We start from the raw sequence: 17757 nt of genomic DNA, 5'->3' as shown, positions 1-17757 counted from the left end.
TAGTGTATCAAACAGATTGGAAGAATGGCTTCTATACGGACGTCACGTTTTCTCTTGTCAGGCTTGTCATATGGGAAAATATAGGATAGGATGTAATTTTCTTAGGGTTTCGTGTTTTGCTACCTTCTTGCAGCCTTTCCTAAGATAGAAATTCTAAAATGCTTTGAGCGGAAAAATAAAAAGCGTGTTCTTTTCGGGTCGGGTTTGCCTGCGATGACATGCACCCTCCTCTTCCTCGCAGACAGGCTTCATGAAAGTTCCCTAGTGAGACAGGCTCTTCAGAGGCGAGCTTTCATTCTTGTGGGAAGGATGCTGGGCTGGGGATTAAAGTGCCTACAAAGCTATTTGGGTTTTGTCTTTCTAAGGCGGTGACTCCCTGCTGCAGGCTCCCGCCCGAGTCATCTGCACTTCTGTCTACCTTGTGTAGACCATGTGAGTTCTGGCAAATACCCAAGAAATTTGGTATTTGTTAAGTTCGTTCAAACATCTTGAATGACTCCGGGCTGGTGCCAGACTCTGAGCGTTCAAAGCACACACGAGAGCACATCCACGGGACAGCTGTGCGAACGACGCCACCATGGGTGAGGATGCGGTATTTACTGCTAAGGTGCTATGGGGACACATTTGGGGAAGCAGTTAATTCTGAGCCGGGGCGGGTGGCAATGTCATTTGGGGAAGGTTTTGCATGGGAGACAATACTTCAGTAAGGTCTTGAAGGATGAGTGGAGTTTTCCCATGGAAAAAAAAAAAAAAAGTGAGAGTAACGAAACCAGTAACAGCCTTCACTGAGCACCTTTGATGGTCCAGGCAGTGTTCCAAGTGTTTTAAATGCATGCCTTTATTAACACTCAGGGCTACTTTCCGAGTCCGAGGTGCAGTTACAGAGAACCTCTTACAGAGAAGGAAACTTCTCTGTAACGGAAAGGAAACTGAGTCACGGTGCCTTTCAGTGACTTTCCCAAGTGACGCAGGCCAGATTGGGAGCAGGGATGAGCCTCCCCTCCCTGGCCTGGGGCCATGGCCCCGCCCCATCGGCCCTGGGGCAGAGGGGCATTAGGGAGAGTGAGTTGTGTCCGCCCCGGCAGGGTGTGGGGCGCTTACCAGCAGTGCACCGTGAGGGAGAGACCAGACCTTGAACTTCGGCCTCTTCACACAGTAGGATCAGCAGTGAACTGACCATCTAAATGGGCCCACCTGGGTCTCTTCTTCCTTCCCTTTTCTTCTCCGTCCATTCCATTGCCTCCTTTCCCTTCCCTTTTCTTCTTTCAACTGTTTTTTTTTAAATATATATATTTATTTATTGAAGTACAGTCAGTTTTACAATGTTGTGTCAGTTTCTGGTACACAGCACGGTGCTCCAGTCATACATGCACATACACGTGTTTGTTTCCATGTTCTTTTTCACCATATGTCAACTGTTTATCCAGTGGAAGATACTGGGCATGCCGTAACACGCAATCAGAAAATAAAGTATAGTTTTTTAAAAATTATGTTTACCGAGGGATAATGTACACACAGCAAAATCCACCCATTTTATACTTTGATGGGTTCCGTGAGTAGCTGGCTCACCAGCACGGCAGTTAGATCTGGGACGTTTCCATCACCCCCCCAGTCTTCTCTCCACCACGTCCTTGGCAACCGCTGATCTACCTTCTGTCACTGTCATTTTGCCTGTTTGAGAATTTCGTGTGAGGAGAATCATCCAGTTTATACTCTGGCTTCTGTCACTTGGCATAATTGTTTTGCAGTTCATCCATGGTTTTGCATGTATCAGTCGCTTATTGCTGAATACCATGCCATTGTACAGACAGACCTTAGTTTGTTTCCCTTTTCCCCAGTTAAGGGACACATAGCTTGTTTGCAGCTGTTGACGTGTTTGAATGAAGTTTCTATGTCTCTGTAAGGATACAGGTTTTCAGTTACCTTGGGGAAGCACCCAGGGGTCAGTCTGTCCTCTTCTAGCTTAAGTATTTTCTGTCTATATGTTTCCCTACCCACCCCATCATGTACACAACTCCATCATCTTCACAATTTCCAGGTCTGGTTCTATTGATTGATTTTCCTCTGGTCGCCTGGTACGTTTTGGTTTCCTTCTGCACGTGGTGAATTTTACGTTGTTGCGTGCTGGGTTTTGCTACATTCCTTTAAACAGTGCTGACTTCATTCCAGCGTGCGGTTACGTTTCTTGCAGATAAGTTCGATCATTTCAGGGCTGCCTTTTAAGCTTTGTTAGGGCAGGTCTAGAGCAGCCTCTGCTCCGGTTAATTTAGCCCTACTATCTCAGCATGACCCTCCTGAGTGTTCTGCCCAGCGCCTCCTGTATTGCAAGCTCCCCTGGCTGGCTGGTGGGGACGTGGACTTTTTTCAGCCCTGTGTGAGTTCTGGAATCGGTCTGCTTACTGCTCTCTGAGATTCTCTCCTTGGCTTGGATGCAGAGGTGAATGCAATTGGCCCTCCGTATCCACGAGTTCCACATCCCAGAATTCAGCCAACCTCGAACGGAAACTATAAGGAAAAAAAAATCCAGAAAGTTCCAGAAAGCAAAACTTGAATTTGCTGCACACCGGCAACTATTTACATAGTATTTACATTGTATGATGTGTTATAAGTAATCTGGAGATGATTTAAAGTACATGGGAAGAACTGCAGAAGTTATATGCAAATGCTCTGCTATTTTATATATGAGACTTGAGCATCTGAAGACTGTGGTACCCTGAGGGTGGGGTGGGGCTGGAACCAATCCCCTGTGGGTCCTGAGGGGTGATGCAGTGAGTCAGAGACCCCAGGGCCCCTCTGTGGGTCTTCAGGGTGCTCTCCCCACCCAGTCGCCAGCCCCTTCTCTCTGATAACCTGTCCCCCAAGTTCTAGGTGCCTTAACCTCCCAGAACTCTGACTTCTGTCTTCTCAGCTCAACAAAACTGTGCAGTTTCATTTGAATTCACTCTTCCTATGGTAATCAAGGGACTCGCCTTATTTTATTTTATTTTTAAAATTTCCGTCCATTTCCTCGTGTCTGAAAACAGATGTTTCATGTACTTTGTCTGGTCTTCTTGTTAGAGCCGATGGGGCAGGTCTGGGTCAGGAGTGGAAGCAGAAACCCAGGAATTCAGTTTTAATGAGTGAAGTAGGTCAAAAGCAAATGAAAGAGTTGGAAAATTTCCAAACCATGGTAACTCCTATGAAACAAGGTAGAGCACTGAGTGGACAGTGCACGTGACAGGGGAGCCAAAAAGACCCTGCCTCTGAGTGCGCACGAGCTGGAACATGTAAAGAGCTTGGCGTTCTCCTGGCGCGCATGACTTATAATTTTTTGGGTATTGATATTATTCTCAACGGGCAGAACAGCACAGAGGGGACGAGTGGAGGTGCTGTAGAATAAGACTTTCTGGATTTTAGTGATAGCATTTCATAATATAATATGACGCGATATTTATTCTATTAGTCGGATTTTTAGTGACATACTCTCGGGTGTGTTTTTTGTGCCTCCACATTCTCACCTGTCAAATGGGGATGGTAAGAGTTCCTCCCCATTGATTTGCTCTGAGAATTAAAGGAACAGGAGGGAAGGTGTACAGAGTGCCCACACAGCCTAAGTGTTCCGCAGAGCTTGCTAGCGTGTGTTGTTTTTCGCTCCCTGGTGTACCCAACGATGCTCTCAGCTGAACGAATGTTTCTAGCTGTGTTGAGTTCTACTGGGAAGTGACCGTGTCGGGGATCCCCAGTGGGTGCACCTCACTTCCAGGGGTGTTGTGCCCAGCGCCCTAGTGTGACAAGGATCCTCTGGGCTGTGGTGGAGTGGAGTCGATGCAGCTGAGCAGGCACACGGTACAGGAGGCGAGAGGGTGGGGCTGGGGCATCGCTCAGGGGATGCGCGGAGCCACTCTGGGGGGTTTGTAGCAGGAAGCCGTGTGGCTCACAAGCTCCGGATCTTTGGGTTCTCTCTGTCCCACTGCCTCTGTCTCTGTCTTGCTTCTTGCCAGTCATGGCTGTCTATTTTGCCGGCTCGCTGGCTCTCTGTCTTTCTCTTTTTGTCTTCTCCATTTGTCGCTGTCCCTCTGTCCTTTTCTCAGCTTGTCTCACCCAGTCTGTCTTTCTCTATCTCTCTGTCTGTCTGTATCATGCTCTCTGTCTCTTTCTCTCTCTGTAGGACTCTTAAGTTCTCAGTGTCTCCCCCTCTCTCTCTTTTGGATCATAATTTCTCTTTCCCTCCCTCCTCTCCCTCCCCATCTCCCTCCCCCATCTCCCTCCCCCGTCTCCTTCCCCCATCTCTCTCCCCATCTCCTTCACCCTCTCCCACCCCATCTCTCCCCCATCTCTCTCCCCTTCTCTCTCCCTCTCTGTCTCCTCCCCATCCATCCACACCCAGGGCCTGAGCGAGGGGAGGGTTGAGAATCAGTCCGTCACCTCCAGCCAGGCCTCCCCCTTCTCAATGCAGCCCCTGAGGCACCCGCCAGCTCACAGTCACTGTACAGGAGGGCTTATTCGTATCAAAATCAAGTTATAGTTGTGGGCTTGCGTTTCAACAGCGCTAGGCTTTTCCCCAGGAACAGTTTCCCTCACTCGGGCAGTCAGAGCTGGTTTCGATTTTAATTGAACAGACGTCACTTGCTGGCTGGTTCTCTGGCAACCAGAAGTTGTGTTAAGTTTTAATTTAGCTCAAGCTGGATGAGAAGGTGGTTTTTTCCCTCCTCCCTGCAGACAACAAAGAAACACTGTTTACAGGTTACAGTTGTAATTAAGGACGTGTTAATAGTCAAGTAGAGGAATGACCCGGTGGAAACACATATAATCACTGTGCAGTGTTAGAGCTGGGAAGTGTTAACGAGCAGGACCACCTGAACTGGGGGAGGCGGAGGAGATGGTGTGCCCAGGGGCAGCATGTAACCTCTGTGCATTCTTTCGTCCCCCTCTCTGCCTCTCATCCCCCTCTCTGCCTCTCGCATTGTCTCCATGACTACCCACCCCCCTCTCCAAGCTTCACGTGCCCTGTTTTTCTCTCTGCCCATCTCCGTCTCTTTGTCTGTCTGGCTTTTTTGTTTTCAAACTTGTGTGTTTCTTTGTCTTCTCTCTCTCGTCTGTTTGGCTATGTTCTAAAGCTAATGTTCTCTGTCTTTGCCCGGCTCTCCCATCACCACTGGATGGCTTCAGCTGCCTTTGAGATCTTCCTGCACCCCGGGCAGCAGGGGAGGCACAGGAGAAAGAACTGTGGTCCCTGCCCCCATGGAGTTCAGTCTCCTCGTGGCTTTAAGTGGCTCAGATCCCGTTACCCGTAGACCCTCCCTCTGTACTTGGAGGTGTGGGGACTCACCCATTTATATCCTGCTGCATCGGCAGTGGAGATAAACCTGACCGTCAGGCCCACTGCACAACCATCTTCCCTGTGTGGGACCCCTAATCCCGTCCATTAGGTAGCATGTTCCCCTCCTGGTGATGAGCTTGCCCTGGGTGCTGGCTGATGGCTGATGGAAACGCCTTCCAAGTAGCTTCTGCCTCTTCCCTCAAAGCTAGCGCATGGGGGACGTCTGGAGAGCACTCTCACAGACACACATTTTACTGACTCTCTCTGAGTGCCATCCTGTTTGAGATAACTTTCCTCGTGTTATTCAGGGATACACAAAAAGCTGAGTTTTGGAATCACGTAACTGTTCTATGGATGATAAATGATCAGAATCCAAAATGAGCCACCAGGAGGGGGAGAACTGGGCTGATTGCAGAGTTTTATAACACGAAGAGTGGGATTGAAAACCATGCTTTTAATTGGAGCCAAGATCCTTGCTTATCTCTGAGCAAAGTTCACATCTGTCTTGCAGCTTTACATATTGGAAGTTGGGGTGTTGGGGAGTATAGCAGGGTCAGAGTTAGACTCCTGTTCAGAGGTTGACGTCCCTGTGCCCGAGACCAGAGGATGTGGGCTGCGGGGTCTCAGGTGTGTGATCTCGAACCTCACAGGCTGGGGGAGAGGCTGGGATGGAACATTCCAGAAGTCACATGTGGTCATGGGTTGGGGCTTTGGGGCTCCTTGGCTGTTTCTACTAAAATTCAGGTTCCCCGTTTGCAAAATATCTTTTTATGAGTTTTAAAACCAAAGCCTCTTTTGAGTTAGGCCAAGAAGTGGGTTGTTAGCTCCATTTTATGGGTGAGGGGCTGGGAGGGGATGGTCTGGTTCACATCCTGGCTGGGCTGCTTAGCGGAAGAGTGATCGTGGCCAGTTAGGTAACCCTTTTCAGCTTTGGCGCGGCCATCTGTACAATGAAGATGAAAATACTCATCCTTCAGTAGGGATGCCTGAGGATTAAATGAGATTGGTAAAACCAGCTAGGACTTAAGTACTTCTGGAGTGCCAGGCGCTGTCCGTGGTGCTGCTTTTGTTATTAGACGTTCCTGGCCATCGTGCTGTACTTATCGTAAATCTGCATTCTGATTAACCAATAACACATGTGCATCACTTAGCACAGTGCCAGGCACTGAGTTCAGGTGAAGTTAATTGTCATAAATCATGCTTGTCAAGCCCTTAACCGCATCCTGTATCTTCATTCATCTATTCATTGATTTGCTTTTATTGTTGGTTCTTCATATTATTTAAAAATTTCCTGTGAGTCTGAGTAAGTGTGTTTGCCAAATACCTTCACCCCCTTCCCCAAGTGCTGCCATTCTCTCCACACAGACACACATTACTGCTGTTTTTGATGGAATGTTTGAGAGTGACACACTTGCTGATCCTTGATCTGTAAATACTTCAGTGTGAATTTCCCCCGAACTCTGACATAAGTACAGTGACACGATCAAGATGAGGAAATTAATTTTGATGCTGAGAATTACCTCGTTCCCAGACCTTCCTCAAATTTCATCGAGTGTCCCACCAACATTCATTGAAGCAAAAGAAAAGGTGGGTTTTTTTTTTTTTTTCCCCGTTTGAGGATGCAGGCTAGGATCCTCATATGTTTATGTCTCTCAGTCTCATTTAATCTGCAGGTTTCTCCATCTTTGTCTTTCAGATCGTGATGTATTTGAAATGTACAGACCAGTTATTTTGCAGAATGCTCTGTAATTTGGGTTTGTCTGATGTCTCCTCATTATTAGATACACTTTTTTTTTGGAAACACGTCAGAAGTAATGTTACGTCCTTTTTCAGGACATGTGATGTCTCTTTATCCCATTTTTGTGATGTTTTCTTTGATCATGTGGATAATGCGATAGATGCTAGGTTTCGGTACCATGAAGTTACTACACTTCTCTTTGCAATTAGTAAGTCTCTCGCACAGAGGGACACCGACACTCTAGAAATACCCTCTTTCTTATACTTTAATCACTAGCAGTGTCCATAATGATTCTTGCCTGAAACGATTATAGTAATAAATGGTGGTGGCCAGATGGTGGTATTCGAACTTCATCATTTTTTTTTTTTTTACATTTACTAGTTGGAATTCTACCCGAAGGCTGAAGTTTTCTTTCTTCTCTGTTTGCTTGTTTATATCCGTATAAACTCAGCAGCTTATTATTTATTATATATATAATATGTTATATTATCATAATTAGCAATTACAATGATTTATAGTGTAAAATTGGCCCCAGTTGGTCAGTGGGAGCTCCTTCAAGCTGTCTCCTGTGTCCTTTTGACGTTGGTTCTAGCACTTTGCTACCTCTTGGCTCCCCGATATATTTAAGCTCATTGTCTGGTATTTTCTGTGCCTGGGCTCTAGAATCAGCATGTGTCTAAGGAGCTCTGTTTCCTTTCTTGGAAAGGAACTAAAACCTGGGTCTAGGTGTGCTGAGTGCTGAGACATCATTGTCAGCATCAAAGCCCTCTCAGTGAACAGACCTAGGAAAACCATACGCACATGCACGGACACAGCCTACATTTACCGACATATAAACATGCCTGTGCCCGCCTTCCCGCAGGAGTTCACGCTGCTATTTCTTTTTTTTTTTCAGTTTACTTTTTAATTGAAGTACAGTCAGTTACAATGTGTCAGTTTCTGGTGTGCAGCACAATGTCCCATTCGTCATGCTGGAATTTCGAATTCCCACTCATGACTGCAGAGTTCAGCCTTCTTTCCATCTTGAAACTCACTTCTCTCGAGCGACAAGAGACCCCAGCTCTCATTACCCAACAAGATAGATTATTTGCTCCATCCTAGAACAACACTAAAGCAGTTTTGGAATTGCTAACCCATACTGCTGTGGAAAACAAACCTAACTAGAATTCAGTGTGTGTTTACGGTTATTTTTATCTTTAGCCTGAGACTACAGAGCCAAAATAAAATGCTGAAGAGTCACATGCAGCTCCTAGGTTTCTGTAAACTGAAAACGATGGAGGTTTATTCTTTTATTTTCTTTAAACAGTGAGATGCGAAGCTTAATTTAAAAAGCATTAGATGTTTTGTAAGTCCGTTAACTTTTCTTTGGGATTTACGTGAAAATTCTGTTTCAATGGGTGTATGTGGATAAGGAAGTTTTTTCTTTTAATTGAAGTATAGTTGGTTTACAATATTGTGTTAGTTTCTGGTGTACAGCAAAGTGATTCAGTTACATATATATATATATATATATATATTCTTCTATTATAGGTTATTGCAAGATACTGAATATAATTCCCTGTGCTATATACAGTAGGACCTTATTGTTTATCTATTTTATGTATAGCGGCATGTACCTGTTAATCTGAAACTCCTCATTGATCCCTCCCCCCTCCACTTTTCCCTTTGGTAACCCTTTGGTAACCATTAATTTGTTTTCTATGTCTGTGAGTCTGTTTCTGTTTTGTAAATAAGTTCATTTGTATTAATTTTTTAGTTTCCACAAATCAGTGATATCATATATTTGTCTTTCTCTGTCCAGTTTCACTAAGTGTAATTTCACTAGGTGCATCCATGTTGCTACAAATGGCAGCGTTTCATTCCTTTTTATAGCTGAGTAGTATTCCATTGTGTGTGTGTGTGCGCGCATGCATATGCCTCATCTTCTTTATCCAGTCACCTGTGGATGGACATTTAGGTTGCTTCTGTGTCTTGACTGTTGTAAATAGTGCTGCTGCAAACATTGAGGTGCATATGTCTTTTCAAATTAGAGTTTTCATCTCTTCCAGATATATGCCCAAGACTGGGATTGCTGGATCATATGGTAACTCTATTTTTAGTAAGGAACTTCCATACTGGTTTCCATGGGGGCTGCACCAGTTTACATTCCCACTGACAGTGGAGGAGGGCTCCCTTTTCTCCACACCTTCTCCTGAATTTATTATTTGTAGACTTTTTCATGATGGCTAGTTCTGACCAGTGTGAGGTGACACCTCATTGCGGTTTTGACTTGCATTTCTCTAATAATTAGTGCTGTTGAGCATCTTGGCCATCTGTATGTCTTTGGAGAAATGTCTGTTTATGTCTTCTGCCCATTTTTGGATTGAGTTGGGTTTTTTTTTTTTGATATTGAGTTGTATGAGCTATTTGTCTATTCTGGAAATTATGGAGTTTATTCTTGTTCGCACCACATACCCGACAAGATCTGCTGGTGGTCCTTACTCTGGAACCCAGGCTGATGGAGCAGCCACCATCCCTGTGGCAGGGAAAGGGAGAGCATGGGCTCTTGTGCCTGTAGAGCTTCCAACTGGAAGTGAGGACATCATTCTTCCCACACTTCATCCACCAAGTCAGGTCACACAGCCACACGTAAATGTGAGTGGACAGAGAAATCCAGCCAAACAATGTGCCCAAAAGGAGAGCCAGTGATCATGTCTTATCTAATGTCATCCTTTTCACTCCTTTGAAAAAATTCCTATTTTACAGGGAAGAAAACTGAAGCAGTCCAGCCTATTCTTCACCAACCCAATCCACTGTTTTACCTAATGCGTAATATTTACACTACGTGCATGTACCACTCACCCCCCTGCTCCTCGACCCTCACAACCACTAATCAACTTTCTGTCTCTGTGTGTTTGCTCATTGCAGACATTTCGTATAAATGGAGCCACATAATACATACTCTTTGGTGTCTGGCTTCTTTCAGCATAATGTTTTCGAGGTCCGTCCATGTTGTAGCAGGTGTCAGTACTTCATTGCTTTTTATGGCTGAATAATATTTCATTGTATGGAGAGACCCACACTTGACCCACTCACCAGCTGATGGTCATTTGGGTTGCTTCCACTTTGGCGATGGTGAATAATGGGACCACACAAGTTTCTGTGCGGGCCTTCATTTTCACTTCTCTTGGGGGGACACACACACACAAATACACACAGGAATGGAACTGCTGGGTCACGTGGTAAAGCGTACGTTTATCTTCCGGAGGAGCTACTGAACTTTTCCCATCAACGATGTGTGAGAACCCGTTTCTCCAGATCTTTGGTAACACTTGCTACTGTCTGTTTTTTTCTTATAGCCATCCTAACTGGTGTGAAGTTAGTCTCATTGTGGTTTTGATTTACATGTCCTTCATGATATGAAGCATATTTTCATGTCTTTATTGGCCTTACGTATTCTTTGGATAAATGTCTATTTGAATCCTTTCCCCCTTTTTAATTGGGTTATTTGTCATATTTTTTGTAGTATAAAAGTTCTTTATTTTGAAAAGAGGACGCTTATCAGATATATGATACGAAAATATTTTCCTCCATCTTGAAGGTTGTCTTTTGACTTTTTCATTGGTGTCATTTGAAGCACAATTTTCACATTTTGATGAAGCCCAGTTTATCTATTTTTTTCTTTGATTGTTTGTGCTTAGGTGTCATATCTATGAAATCATTGCTTAATCCAGAGTCATGCAGATTTACATCTGTGTCTTATTCTGAGAGTCTTATAATTTGAGCTCTTACATTTATGTCTTTGATCCATTTTGAGTTGATTTTTGTATATGGTGTGCAGGAGGGGTCCAGCTTTGTTCTTTCTCATGTAGATATTCAGTTATCCCAGCATCTTTTGTCAAAGAGACTGTTCTTTGAAACCCTTGAATTATAATTCTTTGCACCCTTGTCAAAAATCAATTGGCTGAAAATGTGAAGTTTTATTTCTGAAAAGTCAGTTACATTCAGGAAGGGTGAGTCCTCCAGCTTTGTTCTCTTTAAAGATTGTTTTGGCTGTTTGGACTCCCTTCAGTTCCAAATGAATTTTAGAATCAGTTTGTCAATTTTTGTGTATATAAAAAAAAAGTAACTGGAATTTCGATAGTGCAAAAGGCAGCTGGAATATCGATAGTAATTGCATCAGATATGTAAATAATGTTGGGGAATATTGTCATCTTAACATTAAGGATTCCAATCCATGAACACAGGATGTCTTTACATTTACTTAGGTGTTTTTTTAAGCTTATTTCAATGATATTTTGTAGTGTTCTGTATAAAGTTCTTGCACTTCTTTGGTTAAATTTATTTTTAATTAATTTATTTAATAATTTTGATGCACTAGTACAAAGAATTTTCTTAATTTTATTTTTGTATTCTTCATTACTAGTTTATAGAACTACAACTCAAGTTTGTATTTTGAACTTGTATTCTGAACCTTGCTGAACACCTTTATAGTTTCTTTTGTGTGTGTGTGTATTCCTTGGATATCTATATACAAGATCAGGTGATCTGCAGAGAGAGAGAGAGAGTTTTACTTCTTTCCAATCTCTGTTTCTTTTATTTAATTGTCTTCCCTAATTATCCTGGGTATAGCCTCTAGTACAATGTTGAGTAGAAGTGGAAAGAGCCATCTTTGTCTTGTTCCTTGTTTCTTAGGGAGAAAGCTTTCAATCTTTCACCATTAAGTATGATCTTTGCTGTTGAAGAAGTTCCCATCTGTTGCTGGTTTGTTGAGTGTTTTGTCATAAAAGGGTATTGAATTTTGTCAAATGCTTTTCCCACATGTCTTGAGGTGATGATGTGTTTTTGACCTTTATTCTATAGTTATGGTATATCATATCACATTGGTTACTTTTCATGTGTTGAACCAACCTTGCATTCCTGGGATAAAACCCCCTTGTCATGGTGTTTAATCCTTTTCTGAGTGTTGCTGGAGATGCTTTGCTGGAGGATTTTTGCATCTACATTTATTATTGGTCTGTAGTTTTCTTTCCTTATGATGTATTTGTTTATGTTTGTTATTAGGGTAATACTGGCCTCGTATAATAAACTGGAGACTATTTCCTCTTCTGATTTTTGGAAGAATTTCTGAAAATTGGAGACAACTTTTCTTTAAGCATTTTTTTGGACTTTACCAATGAGGTCGTCTGGTACCGGAATTTTCTTTGTGGTAATGTTTGATGTTTAGTTCAATCTCTTTATCTGCTATAGGTCTACTTTAATTTGAATTTCACCTTGAGTCAGTTTTGGTAGTTTGTGTCTTTCTAGGAATTTGTTCTTCTGCATCTAAGTCACCTAGTTTTTAGCAATACTATTGCTCTGGTATTCCTCTATAATTTTTCTTTCCTGTAAGCTTGGTCCCCTCTTTCATTCCTGATTTTAGAAACCTGAATTCTCTCTGTCTCTCTTCAGTCTAACTAAAGCTTTGTCCACTTTTAAATCTTTCCAAATAACTTACTTTTGCTTTGTTTTTATTGATTATTTTGTTTTCTATTCCTTATGTCATTTATTTCTACTCTATTCTTTTCTTATTTCTGCTGTTTGGGGTTTAGTTTGCTTTTTTTTTTCTAGTCTTTGGAGGTGGAAGCCTAGGTTATTGATTTGAGATATTTCTTCTTTTATAATATAGGACTTTACGGCCATAAATTTCTCTTTAAGTAAGCCTTTCTCTGCATCTTATAAGTTTTGGTATGTTGTGTTTTTGTTTTCACTCATCTCAAAGCATTTTTCTAACTTCTCTTGTGATTCCTCCTCTGAACCATTGGTTGTTTAAAAGGATGCTTTTACATTTTCAGATGTTTGTGAAAATTTCCTCCTCTTATCCTTTCCTGCTTTCATTCCATTCTTACTGGAGAACGTACTAGTGAATTTTCCATTTTGGTTATTGTATTTTTCAACCAATTTCCATTTGGTTCTTTTTTTAATCATAATTATTTATAATTTATAGCTCTTTATTGGTATTCTCCCTTTGGGGAAACATATTTCTCATACTTTGCTTTAGTTCTTTAGACAGGTATTTTGTTGGTTCTTTGTATTTGATACAGCTGACGGAAAATCTTTGTCTGGCAAGTCCAACATCTGGGCTTCTTCAAGGACCATTTCTATTGATAGCTATTTGTCCTGTGACTAGACCATGATTTTTTGTTTTCTTGCATATCTCCTGAATTTTTTTTTTGTTGAAAAATGAACATTTAAAATAATATAATGTAACAACTCTGAAAATTAGATTATCTCCCTTTCCCTGTGTTTTTTTTTTTAAATTTTGTTTATTGTTTGCAGTAGTATTGGTAGTAGTTTGTTTACTGGCTTTTGTGAACCAGTTCTGTAAAGTCTCTATTCTTTGCTGTGTGTGGGCACTGAAGTCTCAGCCAACAGTGAACAGAGATTTCCTTAGGCATCTGGAATCAGTGTGTCTCAGTATTTACCAAGGGCCTCTGTGTGTGTTGGGACATGCTTTCAATCCTTAACCAGGCATTAGACAGCTCCGCCTTGGCATTCACTTCTTGCTTCCATAGAATCTCAAGGTCAACCAGAGGTGAGAGCTTAGAGCCTTCTCAGTCTTCGTTGAGTATGAACACATCCTGGTCATGCACACAACCCTAAGTATACTCATGGTCTTACAGATCCCCCAGAATATATATTAGCCTTTCAAAGCCCCTCTGGATGTTCCATTCCTCATCTTTTCTTATTAAGCTTTTTGATTATTCTGTTGTTTGCCACAACTGTTATTCACTGCCTCCCACAGCTAGCTATGAAGTTAACTACTTGCCTATAACTGCTTTAAACAAATACCTCTACTGGAAAAAGCCGTTCACACTGGGGTGAGTTCGGAGTCAGGTCAGATGCAGACAGTTGTGCAAGTGGGATCTTCCAGGGAAATACCAGACAAGTCAAATAATGGCAGTTCTTTGGGAATGAGGTTTTGAAAGATCTCCAGCCTTGCTCTGCTCTCTCCAGCGGCTTTCAGATTGTGTTTTTTCTGTGAATGCTGGCTGTTATTTTTCAAAGCTCCTACTGAGCTGGAGGGTTGGGGATGGGAGTAAATCAAGTTAAAATGCCACACAATTCTCTGTTTTTAACCAAGGTTCAGCCATTTTTCTTCAATAATTGCTCTCCTGGTTGCACAAGCCTTTGTTTTATTTCCAGAGCTCTGAAAAAGTTGATTTTGACTCTTTTTTTTTTTTTTTTTTTGGCCAATTTTCTCATTGCTCTTACAGAGGAGAGAATTTTCAGGTATCCTTACTTTGCTATTTTCACGGATGCCACTTTAAGGTGGGACATTAGTGGAAACTCGTCTTCAGAAAGGAATATAAATATGCTTTCAAGACATAAAAACCTAGAGCTGGCACCAGTAGGAACAGAGAAAAAGACGTATTTTGATAGATGGTGAATTTTTAGCAGTCTCTGGCACAAGGGGGTGGTTTAAATGTAATATTTAACATGACAAATTGCTTTCTTATTGTGCCAGAGGCAGGTAGACACTGCCTTTGGGATTTTTGGAAAACATGGTTGCAAAAATCTTAGCCACACATGAACAAGCTAAAGAAGGAAACATGGTTGCAAATGTATCTGAAATAAAAGCAGCAAACTCAGATCGACTGTGATTTGTTGTTATGAAAAATAAAATCACCTCCCTTGAAACTCCATTTGGGAAAAATTATTATAGTGTCTTCTTTAGAGGCTGTGAGCTTCCCCAGGGGAGACTGATGTTTATTTTCATCTTTTCTCTCTCCCTAGAGCGCTGTGTGTTGCCTGATCTCACGTGTATTAGTCCAGACTTTCAGCTGCAAGTGACAAAAATCCAATTAAATCTGGCTTAAGTAGAACAGTTTACTTTATGTATCTAAATTTCCAAAGATAACAGACACAGATGTAACTGGACTCAGGAACCCAGAAATCTTTCCCAGGAATTTGTCTGTCTCCTGTCGTCTCTGATTTCCTTGGAGATTCACTTGAATCAGTCTTTGGGGACGTGGGGCTAGAAGCACCTTGCTGGGCCACAGTGGGTTCATCTGCCCGTTTGCAAAGCCTGACTTGGTGGCCTGGGTCGGCACCATCCAAGCTACGCTCATTGACAGCAGAGCAGGATGATACCCAAAGGAAACATTGTTCAAAAAAGGAAGGATGGATGGATGTTCGGTGTCAACGGATGAGCATCAGGCAAAATTAATGCCCGCCCATTACATACAGAAAACGCCCACACTGGTCTTTTTCAATTATATTATGAGTTGAATTTAGTGATTTGTTCTATATCCATGATACAGTCTCTGTTCTTTGTACACATGCTGATTATTCACACATCTACACCACCATCCCACCTTTGGTGAGTTCTCACCTCCACGTCTGCTCTACTCCCTGCCCTTTCTGTACATCTTAGACGTAAATGTACATGTATTGCATCTCCCTGGTGAGGGTGGGGTACTCAGGACCGTGGGCTGTAGTTATATGCTTTTGGACATACCTCCTGGACATTCCATCCAGAGGAAAGGAAATATGTAAAAAAAAAAAATAATGTTGCAATATGTAAATTGCAACAACTTGTTTTTTCATCTTTCTTAGATTGGGTTGTTTTCAAATATTCATTACAAAGTTTATGTTTCCTATTGCAGCTTTAATATCAACAAAAAACAAATAACCTATAAACTGGGAATAATACTAGTAACCTTGGGCGGGTTGTTGAGAAAACTGAATGCGTAATTAACTACATATAATGTACTTAGAATGCTACTAATTATTGTTGTTTTATTATTATTATTATTACCATTAGTTGACTGCATCTCTTACCCTTTTCCTGGTTTTGGGTGGAGAATGAGGGGCTGATTTGGAAAACTGTGGGACCTGCTTAGTGCTCAAGCTGAGACTAGGAGCTCCAAGTGTGAAAGAAACGCTTGAATAATGGTTTGGTCCATTCTGGTGGAGCCGATTGTTAAGTGTTTGGTGAATCTCACTGCTGAGCCGGTGCCGCCTGGTGTCCACCAACTTCTCCAGTTGACTTTTTCTCTTCAGACACTTTTTCTCTTCCACTGGAGTCCCTTTGTGACCTTACCTAGTGGTTCTTTAATTCATTCACGGAGCAAATCTTTTACAGCCGCCACTGTAATAGCTGTATTTCTTGAGTTCTTGTGACTCATTATGTGCCAGGTCTGTTCTAAATGGTGCATAGATTGACCCATTAAATCTTCATAGGGTCACCGCACAGTAGGCATTTTTATTATCCCTGTATTTCAGGGAACCCTGGCACACGGGGAAGGAACTTGTGGCAGATGCTATTAACAGATCATAAAAAGCCACTTACTAACCCCTGCTCCGCTGCCAGCTCCACTGTAGAAGGCCACCTCCTCAGCATCCTTTTTTGCAGGTGGCCGTGTGACAAGCTTTAGACTTCTTGATGAAGAGGAGCCGATTCAGCAGGGCACTCCTTCCCCCTCAGCCTTCTCCCTGCTTAGAGAGTGGATGGAGATGGCTGGTTGGATGCCATCTTGCTACCTTGAGGGAGTGGCCAACAGAGCTACAGAGGAGTAGCCCTCACCTGACTGAGTCACTGGACCAGAGCCAGCACATGCATTCCTCCAGACTCCTGGCTATGTGAGAAGCTTGTAAACCCGTGTTGCGTTATTCCACTTGAGTCAGAGTTTCTGTAATTGCAAATCCATATGATCCTTACTGAATCGGAGGCTGAGCCAGTTTCCTACCCAGTCCAGTCCCAGAGCCCATGCCTGGGACCTCATGCACTGCTTCTCACGTGCCAGATACCCTCCTAGGCCCTCTGGGTGCATGGAGGTCAGAACCACGATGGCTCAGACCCTTGGGGAGTTTACAATTTAATGAGTAGCCAGAGATTAAAACGAAAACACAAAATAAATAGTGACCATTTGTGGTCATTACCAGGCAGGACATACCAGGTGCAATGCGAGAGAACAAGTCAGTGCTCACTGCACATGTGGGCAGGCAGGAAAGTCCTGTGTCTCCGAAGATGTGGACATCCATGCTGGGTTCCGAAGGGTGGAAGGGACAGGGAGGCGTGTCTTGGGTAGAGAGCTCCGCGTGTGTTAGAGCAGAAGGCGCACATGAGATTCACTGTGGGAAGAACAGAAAACACCTCTTGAGGCTTGTCTGTGGTGAGGGACAGTGGGCAGGCGGCAGGAAGGAGCTAGAGCGGTGGGTGAGGGTGAGCTCCCTCCACGGGGGTGAGTTTGGACTTCATCTCAAGAACAGTAGGGTGCTTGCGAAGAGTTTAATCTAGGAGAGAAGTCATCTGAATTAAGTTGAAATAAAAAAAATTACCTCCGACTGCTGTGAAGAGAGTGGACGCAGGGAGGTCAGTGAGGTCATTGTTGGCCAGGTGGGAGGACGCTCCCTCGCGGAGGGACTGGTCCTGGGGATGGCAAGTGTTTGGCAGATGGGAGCTCAGTCAGGAAGACAGAACCTCAGGAATTCTGAGAGGTCGGCAGAGGAGGGGCGAAATTAACAACACGTCAGTCTAACGTGCCCTGGGCTTGGCGGGAGGTCTCCGGAGTGTTCAGGGGAAGAGGGTGCCGGTGGTCAGCTCAGGGGTGCGAGGTGTATAGTCTGCAGCTGGGTCTCCTCGGTGCTGTGTGCGGCTGTCTTTCCTAATTTGAAAATTAAGCGAAGGGCCTGAAAACAGGCCGTCGTTTGCCACGTGAACCTCGAGTTGAGATCTGGCAAATATCGAAAAGAACTC

At 43.1% G+C, this 17757-nt stretch overlaps 1 protein-coding gene across 2 annotated transcripts in view; it reads left to right on the top strand.

Moving 5' to 3' along the window:
- The window catches only part of TMEM132B (transmembrane protein 132B), a 317694-nt gene that overhangs the window by 266852 nt on the left and 33085 nt on the right, over positions 1-17757 (top strand). The window lies entirely within an intron of this gene.

The sequence above is a fragment of the Camelus bactrianus genome, chromosome 32 (assembly GCF_048773025.1).
Source record: "Camelus bactrianus isolate YW-2024 breed Bactrian camel chromosome 32, ASM4877302v1, whole genome shotgun sequence".
Classification (NCBI taxonomy): domain Eukaryota; kingdom Metazoa; phylum Chordata; class Mammalia; order Artiodactyla; family Camelidae; genus Camelus; species Camelus bactrianus.
This window is presented reverse-complemented; position numbering and strand designations above follow the sequence as displayed.